Source organism: Sus scrofa, chromosome X (genome assembly GCF_054392235.1).
Source record: "Sus scrofa isolate SSC_HxYL_T2T_F1_AM1 chromosome X, Sscrofa_HxYL_maternal_Yorkshire_Landrace_v2.0, whole genome shotgun sequence".
Lineage (NCBI taxonomy): Eukaryota > Metazoa > Chordata > Mammalia > Artiodactyla > Suidae > Sus > Sus scrofa.
In genome coordinates, this window is record NC_139401.1 from 52,139,085 (window position 1) to 52,158,961 (window position 19,877).

Here is a 19,877-nt window from a genome sequence, read left to right on the forward strand (position 1 = left end):
CTTTTGTTTTTGTGCCAGTATCATATTGTTTTGATGACTATAGCTTTGTAGTATTGTCTAAAGTCAGAAAGCTTGACTCCACTTTCATTTTTCTTTTTCAATATTGCTTTACCTATTTGGGATCTCTTGTGTTTCCGTGCAAATTTTAAAATATTCTGCTCTAGTTCTGTGAAGAATGCCATTGGTAATTTGATAGGTATTGCATTGAATCCATAGTTTGCCATGGGTAGTATAGTCATTTTGACAATATTGATTCTCCCCATCCAAGAGCATGTTATGTCTTTCCATCTGTTTGTGTCATCTTTGATTTCTTTCCTGAGCGTGTTATAGTTTTCAGAGTACAGGTCTTTTGTCCCTTTAGGTAGGTTTATTTCTAAGAATTTTTTTCTTTTTGATGCAATGGTAAATGTGACTGTATCCCTAATTTCTCTTTCTGGTTTTTCATTTTTAGTATATATAAATGCAATTCATTTCTGAGTATTAATTTTCTAGGATGCAAACTTGCCAAATTCATTGATGAGTTCTGTTTTCTGGTGCTGTCTTTATGGTTTTCTAGGTATAGTATCATGTCATCTGCAAACAATGATAGTGTTATTTCTTCTTTTCCAGTATGGATTTCTTTTATTTCTTTTTCTTCTCTAATTTCTGTGGCTAAGACTTCCAAAACTATGTTCAATAATAGTGGTGAAAATGGACATCCTTGCCTTACTACTGATCTTAGTGAAAAAGTTTCCACTTTTTCACCATTGAAAATGATGTTAACTGTGGGTTTGTCTTGTATGGCTTTTATTATTTTGGGGTAGATTCTATGCCCACTCTGTGGAAAATTTTTATCAGAAATGGGTGTCAAATTTTGTCAAAAGCTTTTTCTGCATCTGTTGAGATATCATATGATTTTTGTTTTTCAGTTTGTTAATGGTGTGTATAACATTGATAGATTTGCTGATATTGAACAGTTCTTGCATCCCTGGGATAATCAACTTAGTTATGGTGTATGATCCTTTTAATGTATTGTCGATTTCATTTGCCAGTATTTTTTTGAGGATTTTGCATCTATGTTCATCAGTGATATTGGTCTGTAATTTTCTTTTTTTGTGGTATCCTTGACTAGTTTTGGTATCCAGGTGTTGGTGGCCTCATAGAATGAGCTTGGGAGTGTTCCTTTCTCTGCTATTTTTTGAAAGAGTTTCAGAAGAATAGGTGTTAACTCTTCTCTGAATGTTTTATTCAGATGTGTAGCCATCTAGTCCTGGACTTTTGTCTTTGGTATTTTTTTTTATCACATTTTCAATTTCAGTATTTGTGATCAATCTGTTCATATTTTCAGTTTCTTCCTAGTTCAGTCTCGGTAGGTTGTAACTTTGTAAGGATCTGTCCATTTCTTTTAGGTTGTCCATTTTATTGGAACAAAGTTGCTTATAGTAGTCTCTTATGATCCATTGTATTTCTGTGGAGTCAGTTGTAATTTCTTCTTTTTCATTTCTAATTTGATTGATTTGAGCCCTCTCCTTTTTTTTCTTGATGAGTGTGGCTTAGCATTTATGAAACTTTTGATCTTTACAAAGGACCAACTTTCAGTTTCATTGATGTTCTCTATTGTTTTCTTTGTCTCTATTTCATTTGTTTCTGCTGTAATCTTTATAATTTCTTTCCCTCTACTAATTTGGGGCTTTGTCTATTTTTCCTTATCTAGTTTGTTTTAGGCATAAGGTTAAGTTGTGTAGTTGAGCTTTAACTTGTTTCCTGGGCTAAGATTGTATTGCTATAAACTTCCCTCTCAGGACTGCTTTTGCTGTGTCCCATAGGTTTTGAGTTGTATCTTTGTTGTCCTTTGCCTCTAAGTATCTTTTAATTTCCTTTTTGATTTCCTCAATGATCCACTTGTTGTTCAGTAGCATATTGTTTAGTTTCCAGGAATTTCTGCTTTTGGCTTTTTTTTTTTTCCTCGTAGTTGACTTCTAGTCTGATAGCATTGTGGTTAGAGAATTGGAGAAAATGCACTTGATACTTTCAAATTTTTTAAATGTACCTAGGCTTGATCTATGGCTTATGTTGTGACCTATCATGGAGAATGTTCCATGTGCACTTGAAAAGAGTATATATTCTGCTACTTTGGGATGATGTGTTCTTTAAATATCAGTTAAATCTATCTTTTTAGGGTGTCATTTTTTAAAAAAGTTTTATTGAAGTATAGCTGATTTGCAAAGTTATGATAATTTCTGCTGTACATCAAAGTGATTCAGTTATACATATTCACACATCCATTCTCTTTCATATTCTTTTCCCACATAAATTATCATAGAATATTGCATAGAGTTCTTCATTCATTACAGCAGGTCCCCAATGATCAATCATTCCATATACCTCAGTTTTCATATGCCAATTCCAAACCCTCAATACATACTTCATTTTAACATCTCTGAAATCATGATGTATATTATAGTCTATGACTCATTACAGTTTATTGGGAGCATTTTGATATTTCTTTTTTGTGTGTGTTGCTTTTATTTTTATGTCAATGAATTTTATTATATTTACAGTTGTACAATAATCATCACAACCCAATTTTATAGCATTTCCATCCCAAACCCCCAACCCATGCCTCCCCCCACAACCTGTCTACTTTGAAACCATAAGTTTTTCAAAGTCTGTGAGTCGGTATCTGTTCTTCAAATAAGATCATTGTGTTCTTTTGTTAGATTCCACGTGTAAGTGAAAGCATATGGTGCTGGTGTATCACTGTCTGACTAACTTCACTTAGCATGATAATTTCTAGGTCCATCCGTGTTGCTGCAAAAGCCATTATTTCATTTTTTATGGCTGAGTTATGTTCAATTTCAATATGTACCACTCATTCTTGATCCACTCCTCTGTCAATGGGCACTTAGTTTGCTTCCATGTCTTGGCTATTGTATAGAGTGCTGCAATGAATATTTTGTTGATGATTTTTACATCTATGTTCATCAGTGGTATTGGCCTGTAATTTTCATTTTTTCTGGTACCTTTGTTTTTGGTATCAGGGTGATGGTGAACACATAGAATGAGTTTGGGAGTGTTCCTCTTTTTGCAACTTTATTTTTTGGAATTGTTTCAGAAGGATAGGTGTTAGATCTTCTCTAAATGTTTGATAGAATTCGCCTATGAAGCCATCTGGTCCTCGACTTTTGTTTGTTGGAAATTTTAAAATCACAGTTTCAATTGCAGTACTTATGACTGGTCCATTCATCTTTTCTATTTTGTTTTGGTTTGGTCTTGGAAGATTGTACTTTTATAAGAATTCATACATTTCTTCTAGGTTCTCATTTTAATTGTCATATAGTTTCTTGCAGTAGTCTCTTGTGATCCTTTGTATTTCTGTGCTGCCAACTGTAACTTCTCCTTTTTCCATTCTAATCCTGATTTGAGTCCTCTCCCTTTTTTTCTTGATGAGTCTGGCTAAGGGTGTATCAATTTTGTTGATCTTTTCAAAGAACAAGCTTTTACTTTCACTGATCTTTTCTATGGTTTTTTAAAATTTCTATTTCTTTTATTTCTGCTCTGATCTTTATGTTTTCTTTCCTTCTGCTAACTTTGGGTCTTGTCTGTTCCTTTTCTGGTTGCTTTAGGTGTAAAGCTGGGTTGTTTCTTTGAGCTTTTTCTTGTTTCCTGAGGTAGGCTTGTATTGCTATAAACTTCCCTCTTAGAACTGTTTTGCTGCATCCCATAGGTTGTTGTTGTGACTTTGTTATCATTTTCTTCAAGATATTTTTCAATTTCCTCTTTGATTTCCTCAGCGATTCACCAGTTGTTAAGTAGTGTGTTGTTTAGTCTCCTCGTGTTTGTGATTTTTGCAATTTTTTTCTTGTTGTTGATTTCTAGTGGTATAGCATTGTGATTGGAAAAGATGCTTGATATTATTTCAATTTTCTTAAATTTACCAAGGCTTGATTTGTGGCCATTAGTGTGATCTATTCTAGAAAATGTTCCGTGTGCACTTGAGAAGAATGTGTATCTTGGTGCTTTTGGATGGAATATTCGATAAATATCTAATAAGTCCTTCTGATCAACTGCATCATTTAAGGCCTGTGTTACCTTATTGATTTTCTGTCTGAATGATATGTCCATTGCTGTGAGTTGGGTGATAAACTCCCTATTATTGTGTCATTGTCAATTTCTCCTTTTAAGGTTGTTAGCAGTTGCCTTATATATTGAGAAGATCCTATGTTGGGTGTATATATATTTACAATTGTTATATCTTCTTCTTGGATTGCTCCTTTGATATTTATGTAATGTCCTTCTTTGTCTCTTATAAAATTATTTTTAAGGTCTATTTTTTCTGATATGAGTATTGCTACTCCAGCTTTCTTTTCTTACTTTCAATTTGTATGTGGCCCTAGAATTGATGTGGGTGTCTCAAAGACACCACATATGTTGGTCTTGTTTTTGTATTTGTATGTCTTTTGGTTGGGGCCTTAATTCATTTGCATTTAAGGTAGTTATCGATACATTTGTTCTGATGGTCATTTTATTAACTGTTTGGATTTGTGTTGTTGGCCTTTTTTCGTCTCTTGTAGTGTGATGACTGTCTTTAGTGCTGTATTTGAATTCCTTTTTCTTTTTTTTTTTTAATTTTCCCAATTCATTATTTTTTTTCTACTGTACGTCATGGTGACCCAGTTACACATACATGTATACATTCTTTTTTTCTCACATTATCGTGCTCCATCATAAGTGACTAGACATAGTTCCCAGTGCTGCACAACAAGATCTCATTGCTAATCCATTCCAAAGGCAATAGTCTGCATCTATTAACCCAAAGCTTTTTCCTATTTGTGTGGGTATTTATTGTAAATTTTTGGTTTGCAATTACCTTGAAGTTTTGATATAATAGTCTACATAGATATACAAAATTGTTTTAAGTCTTTTGTCTCTTAATTGCAAGTGCATCGCTAGTGTCCTATATTTGTACCCTCCTATTCTCACAATTTCTGATTTTGGTAGCATATTTGTACCTTTATCATATGTATGCCTTTACTGGTGAGCATTGTCATTTGTAATAATATTGTTTCTAGTTGTGGCATTTTTTTCCACCTAGAGAAGTTCCTTTAGTATTGTAAAGCTGCTTTAGTGGTCCTGAATTCTCTTAGCTTTTGCTTGTCTGTAAAGCTTGGAGAATATACTTTTATTTGCCAATGGGGAGGGCATTGGAGTGGGATGGATGGGGTGCTTGGGGTTAATAGATGCAAACTATTGCCTTTGGAATGGATTAGCAATGAGATCCTGCTGTGTAGCACTGGGAACTATGTCTAGTCACTTATGATGGAGCATGATAATGTGAGAAAAAAGAACATATATATGTATGTGTAACTGGGTCACCATGCTGTAGGGTAGATAATTGACAGAACACTGTAAACCAGCTATAATGGAAAAAAATAAAAATCATTATGTAAAAATAAAAGAAAACAAAAAAAAAACTTTCAAGTTCTCCTTCAAATCTGAATGAGAGCCTTGCTGGGTAGAGTCATCTTGGTTGGAGGTTTTTCCTTTCATCTCTTTAAGTATATCATGTCACTCCCCTCTAGCCTATATAGTTTCTGTTGAAAAATATGCTAATAACCTTATCAGGGTTCCTTTGTGTGTTGTTTGTTTTCCCTACATACTTTCAATATTTTCTCTTTGTCTTTAATTTTGCTGTTTGAGTAATATATGTCTCAAGGTGTTCCTCCTTGGGTTTATTTTATATGGTACTTCATGGATTTGAGTGAGTGATTCCTTTCCCATGTTAGGTAAGTTTTTGGCTATTATCTCTTCAAATATTTTCTCTGGCCCTTTCTCTCTCTCTTCTCCTTCTGGCATCCCTATAATATGGATGTTGTTGTGTTTAACTTCCCAGAGTTATCTTAGACTGACTTCATTTCTTTTCAATCCTTTTCCTTTTCCCTTTTCTGTATCAGTGATTTCTACTAATCTGTCCTCCACATTGATTATTCATTCTTCTGCCTCTTGTATTCTGCTGTTGTTTATAATGAATTTTTTATTTTAGTTATTGTATTTTGCATTTCTGCTTGCTTAATCCCTAAATCTTCTATTTCTTTGCTTAGTATTTCTTGTAGTTTATCAATATTTGCCTGGAGTTTATTTCCAAGATCTTGAATCATCTTTATTATCATCAGACTAAAATCTTTTTCATGGAGAGTGATAACCTCCAGATCACTTAGCTGTTTTTCTGGTTTTATTTTTTCCCCTTGTTCCCTTATCTGAGTCATAATTCTCAGCCTTTTAATTTTGTATAGATTTTTGTTGTGGTCTCCGTTTTGCAGACAATAGTGTTTTAGCTTCTCTTGGTTCTGGTGTCTGCCCCCTTGTGGCTGAAGTTGGTACAGGGGATTGCTGCATGTTTCCTGATGGGAGGGACAGGTGCCTGCCCACTGGTAGGTGGAACTGAGTCTTATCCCTTTGGTGGGTGGGTCTTTGTCTCTGGGTGAGATTAGAGGCAGTGGCTTGCCTAGGTGGGTGGTCTTTAGGCAGCCTGTTTGCTGATGCGTGGGGCTGTGTTCCCACCTGATTTATTGTTTGGCCTGGGGCTTTTCAGCCCTGATAGGTGGGGACAGAATTTTCCAAAATGGCCACCTCTAGAGAAACACACACTGATGATTATTCCAAGACCTTTGCCTCCAATACCCTTCTCCCACAAGCAGCCATAGTCACCCTCTTTTTTCCTCACTTTCCCCAAAACTGCAGTCAGTTCTGACCCAGATTCCTATGAAGTTTTTGCTTTGCCCTGGGACCCAATACACATGAAAGCCTGTGTGCACCTTTCAAGAATGTTCATTTCCCCCAGTTGCATGGAGCTGCTGTGCACAAGACCCAATGCCAAATGCTCCAGGAGCTTCTTATCCCAATTCTAGATCCCCAGGCCTTGCTACCTGGTGTGGAGCTCAGAACTCTTATTCCTTTAGATGAGTCTCTGTGATACAATTACTTTCCAGTCTTTGTGCTGTCCACCTGGCAGGTATGGGGTTGCTTATATAATGTAATATCCCCTCCTAAAATCTTGATGTGGTTTCCTCTGTCTTCTGGAGTAGGATATCTTTTTAAATAGTTTTCAGTCTATTTGGTTGAAGGTTGTTCAGAAATTGGTTGTAATTTTGTTGCTTTTATGAGAGAAGTTGGGCTCCAGTCCTTCTACTCTGCCATCTTCTAGGATGTCATTTAATCCCTGTGTTTCTTGTTGATTTTCTATCTGGATGATCTGTCCCTTGATGTAAGCAGGTTGTTAAAGTCCCCAACTATTTTTGTGTTGCTGTCGATTTCTCTTTTATGGCTGTCATCAGTCGCCTTATATCTGAGAGCACTCACAGAGGGTAAGTCTATAGTGGAGGATCTTGCCCCTTCCCTTCAGCACCCCCTAACAGTGGCCCCTAGCCTCCAAGCCTGACCAGAATTCCTCAGCTTACAGCTTCAAATGTGACCACTCTAGACTCTACTCCCTCCAGGCTATCTCCATGTTACCAACCTAGTTTTTCCTTAGGTCACTAGTCCCAGCTTTCTGTTTGAGTCTGATCTCCAAAGCTGGAGTTTCATTTCCCAGCCCCTATCCACCTGAGCTCATGGTTGGGAACTGCAAGGCAGTGACACTGACCATTTGCAGAGGACCATTTCCATTTTAACTGCTATTATACCGATTGCTATGTTCTTGTTCAATACTCCAAAGTTCTTCCTCTGTCTTTCCTGGTCTTCTGGCTGGTGTGGGGGACTTCCCATGTTAGCGAGTTGTTTTTTTTTTCCCTTTACCAGCTCCCTCTGTAGGAGAAAATGTCCCAATAAAAATGTAGAAAGGAGAGATCCTTTCTAATGATGACTAAGCAAAGTCTAGCCAACTGCCCCAACCACCCCTCCCCCATGCACCTGCTTCTGTAAATTTGTTTCTGCATCTACTACCTTGCCTGACGTCACTCTGGTCCAACTAGCGAAGCATGGACCTGGAAGAAGTAGCCCATAAAAGCCTTGTGAAACTCTTCTTCTGGGCTCAGACTCTGGAGATCGATCTCCTCTGAGCCCGCCAGCGTAATAAACCTGAGTTTTCCAACTCTCCATGTGCTCGCTTGGTTTCTCACAGGGTAAAAGAGCTGCTGGAGCTAGTACGCTACAGCCACAGGGCTGTTGCCAGAGCTGATGTGCTGCAGCACAGGGCTGCTGGGTAGCTGCCGTAACACCTCCCAGAGGCACACTTCCTGAACTGCTTTGCTTTTCCTTTTCTTTTCTTCTCTTCTTCTTCTTCTTCTTTTTTTTTTTTTTTTGTCTTACCCAGTCAGGAAGTTTTTCTTCCGCTATTGGAACCCTAGGGTCTTCTGTCAGCATTCAGCAAGTTTTCTGGGTGGATAGCTCCACATGTAGATATATTTTTGATAAATTTGTGGGAGTAGGTGAGTCTCATAGCCTACTCCTCCTCCACCATCTTTTTCTCCTTCAATAGAAATGTTTTCATTTTCATGTTTTGACTCCTTGATCGTTGTTTATGGCAGCCAGAATCTGTTTGTAATTTAAACTTGAATTCATACATTCTTAATGAGATAATGTCACCCCCAAGGGGTCAAAAACTTGTTCCTAGAAAGTGAAAAAAAATCTTAGATTTTACAGTGGCTTGGGACTCTTCAAAGTTCAACCCTACCTGACAAAGTCTTATTCCTTAGTATTTAATTTCTCTTTAGGGAAATGACAATTTAAAAAAGGTTAGAAAATGCTGGCTTAAAGTATAGGTAATGTAGTTGTGCAGCAGAGTAACCTCAGGGAATTATATGATATGACAATGCCAACTTCAAATTTTTGTATTTTACTTGTTAGTGTGTCAAAAGCACTTCACAGAGAACCTGGTGGACATTAAAAGTGAAATGCTAGAGCTTGATGTTAGAAGTTGTTTTTCTCTTGGAGGGTAGCTAAACAGCTTAAAGAAGAGAAAAAGGTAATAAAGGGATATCTCTGTGGTTTATGAGCTTAATGAGTAAGGTCATCAGACTCAGTCCTTAATAAAAATGTGCGTGTGTGCATGTGTGTCTGTCATATACATGTATTTGTTTCTTCAATCTGTCTTTCATTTATTGTGAAATATTATTCTTCACACCAAACAACCACAATTTAACACAAAAGTGAATTTTTCTCCACATCAAAGTTGACACCTAAATTATTATTTTAATTGAAATTGTGTTCCTTTCACTGCTAAGCACATTGATAAAATGCTATAGATAAGAGATTCTCATATAACAGTCTTTATCTTAAATGAGTTGACACTTACTCATTCTGAAAATAATTAGCCAGAACAACTTTTACTATGTTTGCTTCTAGTCCTTTCTCAATGTTAAGGAAAAAATTTGAAGGAATGAGGGATTTGGGAGAGGAAGCTAACACAGTGCAAAGGAAAATGTTTACTTTCTTTTTTTAGAATTAAAAAGTTTTTGTTTTTTTTTACTTTCGGACTTCTCAAAGACATTCATATGCTAAATTATAATGAGCTGCTTCAAGTGGCAAGCTTATTTGAGGACAGAATTCTTTATTCTTAGAGCACCAATTAACATTTGAAGGTAGCAGCCTACAATATTATAATGGAAATGATGTTAAAACTATTTTCTTGTTATTAGCACTTAGAGTAATACATGTAGCATACAACACAGAGCATAACAGTAAGTTTTCACTGATTTTTTTGTTGAATGAATGAATGGTAAATAAAACTATATCAAGTTATTGAAATGTGTTTAAAATAAAAATATCAGGATAGTTAAATATTTTAAAATTTTGTGTTGAGAAGCGATATTGTGCAATTGCTTAAGAAATTTCACTTTCGTCAGGTGTATTCCCAGGTATTTGATTTTGGGGGGTGAAAATTTAAAAGGTATTGTATTTTTTTATTCCTTTTCTAATATTTCATTGTTAGTATACAGAAAAGCGACTGATTTCTGAATGTTAAACTTATATCCTGCTACTTTGCTGAATTTGTTGATCAGTTCAAGTAGTTTTTGGATTGAGTCCTTGAGGCATTTCATGGCATCTGCATACAGTGAGAGTTTTACCACTTCTCTTCCTATTTGGATGCCTTCTATTTCTTTTGTTTGTGCAATTGCTATGGCTAGGATTCCCAGCAATATGTTGAATAAGAGTGGTGAGAGTGGGCATCCATGCCTTGTTCCAGATTTTAGGGGAAGGCTTTCAGCTTTTTCCATGGAGTATTATATTTACTGTGAGTTTGTGGGAAATGGCTTTAATTATGTTATGTTCCCTCTATACCCACTTAGGTAACAGTTTTGGTAAAGGACTTATATGCTGAGAACTATAAAACAGTATTCAAGGAAATTAAAGAGGATGCAAAGAAATGGAAAGATATTCCATGCTCTTGGTTTGGAAGAATTAATATCATAAAAATGGCCAAACTACTCAAAGCAATCTACAGACTCAATGCAATCCCTATCAAATTACCCATAACATTTTTCACAGAAAGAGAACAAACAATCCAAACATTTATATGGAACCACAAAAGACCCAGAATTGCCAAAGCAATTCTGAGGAATAAAAACCAAGCAGGAGGCATCAGTCTCCCAGACTTCAGGCAATATTACAAAGCCACAGCAAGATAGTGTGGTGCTGGTACCAAAACAGACAGACGGACCAATGGAACAGAATAGAGAACCCAGAAATAAACCGAGACACCTATGATCAAGTAATCTTTGACAAAAGAGGCAAGAACATAAAAATGGGAAAAAGACAGTCTTTTCAGCAAGTCGTGCTGGGAAACCTGGACAGCGGCATGCACATCAATGGAACTAGAACACATCCTCACACCATGCACCAAAATAAGCTCAAAACGGCTGAAAGACTTAACTATAGGACAAGACACCATCAAACTCCTGGAAGAGAACATAGGCAAAACATTCTCTGACATCAACCTTACAAATGTTTTCTTAGGTAGGTCTCCCAAGGCAACAGAAACAAAAGCAAAAATAAACTAATGGGACCTAAGCAAACTGACAAGCTTTTGCACAGCAAAGTAAACCAAAAAGACAACAAAAAGACAACTTACAGAATGGGAAAAAATACTTTCAAATGATGGAACTGACAAGGGCCTAATCTCTAAAATACACAAGCAGCATATACAACTCAACACCAAAAAGGCAACAATCCAATGGAAAAATTGGCAAAAGACCTGAATAGACATTTCTGCAAGGAAGATAAACAGATGGCCAATAAACATTTGAGACAATGCTCAACATCACTGATTATTAGAGAAATGCAAATCAAAAGTGCCATGAGATACCACCTCACACTAGTCAGAATGGGCATCATTAAGAAGTCCACAAATAACAAATGCTGGAGGGGGTGTGGATAAAAGAGAGCCCTCATGCACTGTTGGTGGGAATGTAAGCTGGTACAACCACTATGGAGAATAGTATGGAGGTACCTTGGAAATCTATACACAAAACTATAATATGACCCAGCAATCCCACTCTTGGGCATATATCCAGACAACTCTTTCCTTAAAAAACCACATGGATCCACATGTTCATTGCAGCACTATTCCCAACAGTGAAGGCATGGAAGCAACCCAAATGTCAATCAACAGATGATTGGATTAGGAAGAAGTGGTATATATACACAATGGAATACTACTCGGCCATAAAAAGGAACCAAATAATGCCATTTAGAGCAACATGGATGGAACTAGAGACTCTCATATTGAGTGAAGTCAGAAAGCAAAAGATAAAAACCATATGATATCACTTATATCTGGAATCTAATATACAACACAAATGAACCTTTTCACAGAAAAGAAAATCATGGACTTCATTAATAGGCTTGTGGCTGCCAAGGGGGAAGGGGAGGGGGAGGGAGTTGGGTGGATTGGGAGCTTGTGGTTAATAGGTGCACACCATTGCCTTTGGGATGGATTAGCAATGAGATCCTGCTATGTAGCACTGGGAACTATTTCTAGTCACTTACGATGGAGCATGATAATGTGAGTAAATAGAATGTGTACATGTATGTGTAAGTGGGTCACCATGCTATACAGTAGAAAAAAAAACTGTATCGGGGATATAACAATTAAAAAATAAAAATAGAAAATGCAAATAATGATAATAATATGTGCAAAAAATAAAAAAAAGAGAACTTCACTTCAAGGTAGACTGAGTAATAAAGGCTATTTCAAGGATTATATATGTTTGAAACAGTATTATGTCATCAAGTTTTCTTAATGAGATAAAAATGGTGATTTATAGAATGGTTAGAGTTGCCATATGCTTCTTGTTATAGTAGTATTTTTATAACTTAGCTGTAGGCATGGTGGATGTTCCTAGGAGGCATGCTGGGAGAGGGAACATACTGAAATCTACTGGGGAGAGACAGAGACTGGAAAAGTGCTGGTAACCAATAGGAAGTGGCCAGAACTTCAAATCACCAAATCCAATAGGAATGCAGAGACTCCTCATTGTCCAAAGGTCTGAATGGCTGGGAAATAGCTCCTAGCAGCTCTTGGAGTCAGATGAATGTCCAAATTATATTTAGGTTTTTTGGAAGTGGAGCATAGTCAGGTCTTCTAGCTAAATGGGCTATAAATTCATAGTCCAGACTATAGTCTTGGTAGGAATCTAGAGTGGAGACCAGGAATCAAAAATCTGAAAGTCATCAAAGTAACCTGGCTATACTCTGCAGGAGGAAGGTAGAGGTTAGAGCTACCACGTTTTTCAGTCACTTATTTAGGCAAGTTTTTTCCTGGGAACACTCATGGTGGAAAGTGGCAAGCTAATTCCATGTCTCCTCCATCCATTGACCAGGGCTTTCAGGAATAACTATGTTTAAAATATTTTTTACATATATTGGTTGAAAGACATATTAATAATTATGATTGACATTTATTCAGGGTTTACAGTGTGTCAGGCTCTAAGTCTAATTCTCGCAACAACATTGTGCAACAAATATTATAATTATTCTCATTTTATGGATGAGAATGCTGAAGAACATAAAGGTTAATTGACTGGTTTAAAGTTAACACAAATAGTAAGTAGTGGGGCTGAGATTCAACTAGGTTCATCCAGTTCCAGAGGCCATTATGCTCATTTACATTCCTAGAATTTAAAATGGTGGCACTTTGGCTGAATCTAGCCCACAAGACTCATTACATTATACTTTTTTTTGTCTTGCCCATAGCATGACGAAGTTCCTGGGTAAGGGATCAAACTTGCATCATAGCAATGATCCAAGCCACTACAGTGACAATTCCAGATCATAACTCACTGGGAATATAAGGGGAACGCCCATTATGCTATACTTGAACAATGATTTTTTTTTTCATTTCTCAAAGTTTTATTGAAGAATAGTTGATTTACAATGCTGTGATAATTTCCATTGTACAACAAATGATTCAGTTACACAGGCATGCACAACCATTCTTTCATATTCTTTCCCCTATGGATTTCATAGAGGATATTCAGTAGAGTTCCCCATGCTATACAGAAGGTCCCAGGTGGCCAGTCATTCCATATACCACAGTGTGCATATTCCAATCCCAAAACCTTTGTCCTTCCCTCCATGCCACCAACCTATCCCCTTTGGTACATAAGTTTGCTTAAAAGTCGGTAAATTTGTAAGTTTTTTACATGTTTTAGTGATTAAGCTCTTGTCAGTTCCATCATTTGATACTATTTTCTCCCACTTTGTAGGATGCCTTTTTTTTTTAAAATGGTTTCCTATCCTGTGCAAAAGCTTGTCAGTTTGCTTAGGTCCCATTAGTTTATTTTTGCTTTTGTTTCTGTTGCCTTGGGAGACCTACCTAAGAAAACATTTGTAAGGTTGATGTCAGAGAATGTTTTGCCTATGTTCTCTTCCAGGAGTTTGATGGTGTCTTGTCCTATAGTTAAGTCTTTCAGCCGTTTTGAGCTTATTTTGGTGCATGGTGTGAGGATGTGTTCTAGTTCCATTGATGTGCATGCCGCTGTCCAGGTTTCCCAGCACGACTTGCTGAAAAGACTGTCTTTTTCCCATTTTTATGTTCTTGCCTCTTTTGTCAAAGATTACTTGATCATAGGTGTCTCGGTTTATTTCTGGGTTCTCTATTCTGTTCCATTGGTCCGTCTGTCTGTTTTGGTACCAGCACCACACTATCTTGCTGTGGCTTTGTAATATTGCCTGAAGTCTGGGAGACTGATGCCTCCTGCTTGGTTTTTATTCCTCAGAATTGCTTTGGCAATTCTGGGTCTTTTGTGGTTCCATATAAATGTTTGGATTGTTTGTTCTCTTTCTGTGAAAAATGTTATGGGTAATTTGATAGGGATTGCATTGAGTCTGTAGATTGCTTTGAGTAGTTTGGCCATTTTTATGGTATTACTTTTTCGAACTCAGCAGTATGGAATGTCTTTCCATTTCTTTCCATCTTCTTTAATTTCTTTGATTAATGTTTTGTAGTTCTCAGCATAAAAGACTTTCAACTCCTTGGTCAGGTGTATTCCAAGATATTTGATTTTTTGAGGTATAATTTTAAACGGCATTGTATTTTTGTATTCCTTTTCTGACATTTCATTGTTAATATACAGAAATGTGACCGATTTTTGAATGTTAGTCTTGTATCCTACTACTTTGCTGAATTTGTTGATCAGTTCAAGTAGTTTTTTGGTTGAGTCCTTGGGGTTTTCTATATATAGTGTCATGTCATCTGCATACAGTGACAGTTTTACCACTTCTCTTCCTATTTGGATGCCTTTAATTTCTTTTTTTTTTTTTTTTTGTCTGATTGCTGTGGCTAGGACTTCCAATATTATGTTGAATGACAGTGGAGAGAGTGGGCATTCTTGTCTTTTTCCACATTTTATTGGAGAGGCTTTCAGCTTTTCTCCATTGAGTATTATATTTACTGTGGGTTCATCATAAATGGCTTTGACTATGTTAAGCTATGTTCCCTCTATACCCACTTTGGTGAGAGCTTTGATCATGAATGGATGTTGGACTTTGTCAAATGCTTTTACTGGATCTATTGAGATGATCATGTGGTTTTTTACTTTTCTTTTGTTAATGTGATGTATGACATTGATTGACCCATGCTTTTGAACCTGGGATAAATCCCACCTGTTCTTGCTTTATGATATTTTTAATATGTTTTTGGATTCCATTGGCTAAAATTTTGTGTTGAGAATTTTTGAGTCTAAATTCATCAAAGATATTGGCCTATAGTTTTCATTTTTGGTGATATCTTTGTCTGGTTTTGGAACTAGGGTGACGGTGCATCATAGAATTTCTTTGGGACATTTCCTTTTTCTTCAAACTTTGGAAAAAGTTTAAGAAGGATGGGTATCAGTTACCCATTGTACATTTGGTAGAATTCTCCTGTGAAGCCATCTGTTCCTGGACTTTTATTTTCAGGGGGTGTTTTTACTATATATTGAATTTCATTTCTAGTGATCAGTCTGTTCATTTGGTCTGTTTCTTCTTGATTCAGTTCTACCAGTCTGTAAGTCTCTAGAATGTTGTCCATTTCTTGTAGGTTGTCAAATTTGTTAGCATACAATTGTTCATAGTATTTTTGCATGATTTTATGTATTTCTGTAGTATCCATTGTGACTTCTCCTTTTTCATTTCTTATTTTGTTTGTTTGGGTTTTTTCTCTCCTCTTTTTGGTAAGTCTAGCAAGGTTTTTCAATTTTGTTTATCTTTTCAAAGAACCAGCTCTTGGTTTGATTGTTTTTTATTCTCTTATTTTTTTGAATCTCTATTTTATTGATTTCCTCTTTGATCTTTATGATTTCCTTCCTTCTCCTGACTCTAGGTCTTGTTTTTTTTTGTTTGTTTGTTTGTTTGTTTGTTTTAATTCATTTAGGTGGTGGGTTAAGTTGTCAAGTTTAGATTTTTCTTCTTTTTTGAGGAAGGCCTCTATTGCTAGGAATTCCCCTCTGAACACTGCTTTTGAGTCATCCCAAAGATTATGAGAGGTTGTGTCTTAATTATCATATTTCTTGAAGTATTGTTTAATTTCCTTCTTGATATCCTCATTGACCCACTGGTTTTTTAGTAGCATGTTATGTAGTCTCCATGTAGTCACTTTTTTCTCATTTGTTTTCCTGTGGTTGATTTCTAGTTTCATGCCATTGTGGTCAGTGAAGAAATAATTAAAATAATTTCTATACTCTTAAATTTGTTGAGGTTAGCTTTGTGCCCCAGTATGTGATCAAGTCTTGAGAGTCTTCCATGTGCACTTGAGAAGAATGTATATCCTGATTTTTTGGATGTAATGTCCTGAAGATGTCAAATAAGTCTAACTTTTTTATTGTTTCCCTTAGGATCTTTGTTGCTATATTCATTTTCTGTCTAGAGGATCTGTCCGTTGATTTGAATGGGGTGTTAAAATCTCCTACTCTTATTGTATACCCATCCATTTCTCCTTTTATGTCTGTTAGTATTTGTTGTAGGTATCTGGGTGCTCCTATATTAGGGGCATATATCTTGATGATTGTAATATCCTCTTTTGAATGGATCCTTTAACCATTAAATAGTGTCCTTCTTTGTCTTTCTTTGTGGCCTTCATTTTAAAGTCTATTTTGTCTGATATGAGTATTGAAAATCCTGCTTTCCTGTCTCATCCATTGGCATGAAATATCTTTTCCCATGCCCTCACTTCCAATCTATATGTGACTTTTGCCCTAAGGTGTTTCTTTTGCTTTTTTATCCAATGTGCCACTCTGTGTCTTTTGATTGGACTATTCAGTCCATTGGCATTTAAGGTGATTATTGATAGATATGTATTTACTGCCATTTTAAACCTTGTTTTTCAGTTGATTCTATGTTTCTCTTTTCTTCTTTTGGATGGATGGTTTCCATTTATTTTATGCTTGAGTACTTTTCTTTTCATTTTTCGTGAATTTTATATTGGGCTTTGATGTGTGGTTGCCCAGTTTTTTAAGTATGTTAACTCCTTCCTATATCTGCTTGCTTTGGCCTGATAGTCATATAGGCTGAAACATATCATTTAAATAAAAAAAATAATCTATATTTTCTAACTTCCATTCCCCTCATTGTATGACTATTATGTCTCTTTTTTAAACATCTTTATATTTAGATTGGTATACTGGCTTATTAAGTGACTGCTTTCCAATTGTGGTTTTCTACATTCTAGTTCTTCTATTTTTTTTTTAATTTAGAGAAGCCCTTTCAGTACATCTTTTAGAATGGGTTTAGTATTGCTGTACTCTTTTAGCTTTTGTTTGTTGGAGATATTCTTTATTCCCCTTTCTATTTTAAATGATAGTCTTGCTGGATAGGGTTAGGGTTAGGGTTAGGGTTAGGGTTAGGGTTAGGGTTAGGGTTAGGGTTAGGGTATTCTAGGTTGCATGTTTTTTCCTTTCAGCACTTTAAATGTATCTTGCCACTCCCTTCTGCCCCGTAGTGTTTCTGTAGAGAAATCAGCTGATAGCCTCATTGGGGTTCCCTTATAATTAACGCTTTGCTCTTCTCTTGCTGCCTTTAGAATCCTCTCTTTATTTTTAACTTTTGCCATTTTTATTATAATATGTCTTGGTGTGGGCCTATTTGGGTTCAACTTTTTTGGGGCCCTCTGTGCTTCCTGTATCTTGATATCTGTTTCCTTTAGATTTGGAATGTTTTCAGCCCTAATTTCTTCAAATATATTTTCAATCCCCCCTTTTTTTTCTTCTCCTTATAGTATCCCTATTATATGTAGATTAGCCTGCATCATATTATCCCATATTTCTCTTATATTGCTTTCATGTTTTTTCATTTGGTTTTCTGTCTGCTGTCCTGCTTGGGTGATTTCTATTATTCTCTTTTCCACATCACTAATTCATTCCTCTGCATTATTCATTCTGCTCTTTATTGTGTTTAGCTCAGTCTTTATCTCTGCAAATGAATTTTCAATTTTTTGGGGCTCCTCCTAATATTTTCTAGTTCCTTTCTAAAGGAATCTGCATTACTGTTCATATCCTCTCTTAATTCCTTCAGTATTTTCATTATCTCCTTTTTGGACTCAAAGACTGCCAGAGGGCAAAGGCCTATTTCATTGTTGACTGCTTTAGGTGAATTCTCCTGTTGCTTTAATTAGAAATGGTTTCTGAACTTCTTCATCTTGCTTGTGTTTTTTTCTTTTTCTGTGAATTTGGGGAAGCCAAACCATGGTCTTGTAATGCTATTTCTATGCAAGAATACACATTTGTACTTTGGATGGGAGGGCTTACTATTTATTTTTGGTGTGGAAGTTTGAATCTTTGCTGTCTCTTTCCTTGGTGTGAGCAGGCTATTATCCCCAGGATGCTCAGTGTGTTTTCAGGGAGAAGGAGGCAATGGGCAGGGCCAGCAGTCAGTGCCTGGTCATTGGGTTTTCAACAGAAGCAAAGACTTGCAGGAAGGTGGCACAGGCTACTCCTACTTGCAGGATTCTGGGAGGTGATAATGAGCTCTAGGAGAATCTGCAAGGTGACTAGAGCATTTGGCATTAGCAGCAGCAGAGTATGTGAGTTCCCATGGGGATTAAAGTAACAACAGCTTGTGTTTGATTGCAATGCCCTCCTCTGAGGTGATTGGAACCACAGGTGATGCCTGTTCAGGGACCCCTAGAGGGAGTGGGCCATTACAATCTCTAGCGTCAGTGATAACTGTGGTGGTTTGCCTCTGCCACCTGTAGACCATGCATGAAGCAATCTGTCTCACTTGGGCCACATATGAAGTGCTGCAGAGGCTGATCCTAGTTGTAGGATCCTGGGAAGTGACAGAGATCAGGCATGTGGGTACTTCCCAGAATATTCAGCAGTGACAGCAGCAGGTCTGGCGTGTTCCCAAGGGTGTAAGAGCACCCACAGGTGGTGTTCCATCACAATGTCCTCCTCTGTGGTGCCCTTGAAGTTACTGGGGCTATGAGTGGTGCCTGTTCACTGACCTCTAGTGGTGTCGGGCCACTCTCACCTCTGGAGCCAGAGATAACTATGGTGGTTTGCCCCTGCCTCCTGTTGGCCATGCAAGAAGCACCTCGTCCTGCTTAGCCCCCACAGGATGTGCTGCCCAAGGCACTCTTAGTTGTAGGTTCCTGGGAAGAGACAGTGATCAAGCATCTGGGCACTGCCCAGAACATTTGGCTGTGGCAGCTGCAGGGCAGGTGTGCTCATGGAGGAGTGAGAGAAACATCATGTGATGTTCTGTTGTAATGTCCTTCTCTGTGGTGCCCTCTGAGGTGGTTGGGGCTGCATATGATTTTTGTTCAAGTATCCCCAGTGGCCATGGGCCATTCCCACCTCTGGATTCAGGTTTAACTGTGGTGGTTTGCTCCTGTCACCTGCAGGCCTGGTCTGTGGCAGGGTAGCAAGTGGTTTCCCACAGCTGGAGGCGCCTGGTCTGCAATGAGTTAGCAAGTGGCCTCTGGCTGTGGGGGAGGCTGTGCCAGAGATGCCTGGTCCACCGTGGGCTAGCAAGCAGCTTCTGGCTGCAGGGGGATGCACTGGGGATGCTCCACTCTCTGCAAGCTGGCAGGCACACATGCAAGCTTGGCCCACACCTCCTCCTCTTGTCCTCCCCAACAATGGCACCTTGCATCTCCTGCAGGTACAGACCTTCTCCTAGGTTCCCTCTGCCATGGCTTTAAACTCCCCAGCCCTTAGCATACCAGTCCTCTGCCCATGGCTCACTGCTCCTTTACATTCCCTAGCCATTTCCTGGAGACAGATCTCCGGAGCCTAAGTCTCAGTGCCCAGCCCCCACCCAAGCGTCTCAGGCTGTGGTGTCCAGGCCGGTGGTTCAGATGATCTGTGCATCTCTCAATCTTTTCTGTTCTCAGACCTGCTGCTGCACTTTTCTTGGCGCTTTGAGGTCCCTCCAACTTGGATGATCTTTCCATCAGTTAGGTGGCTTCCCAGGGTGTGGGTTCT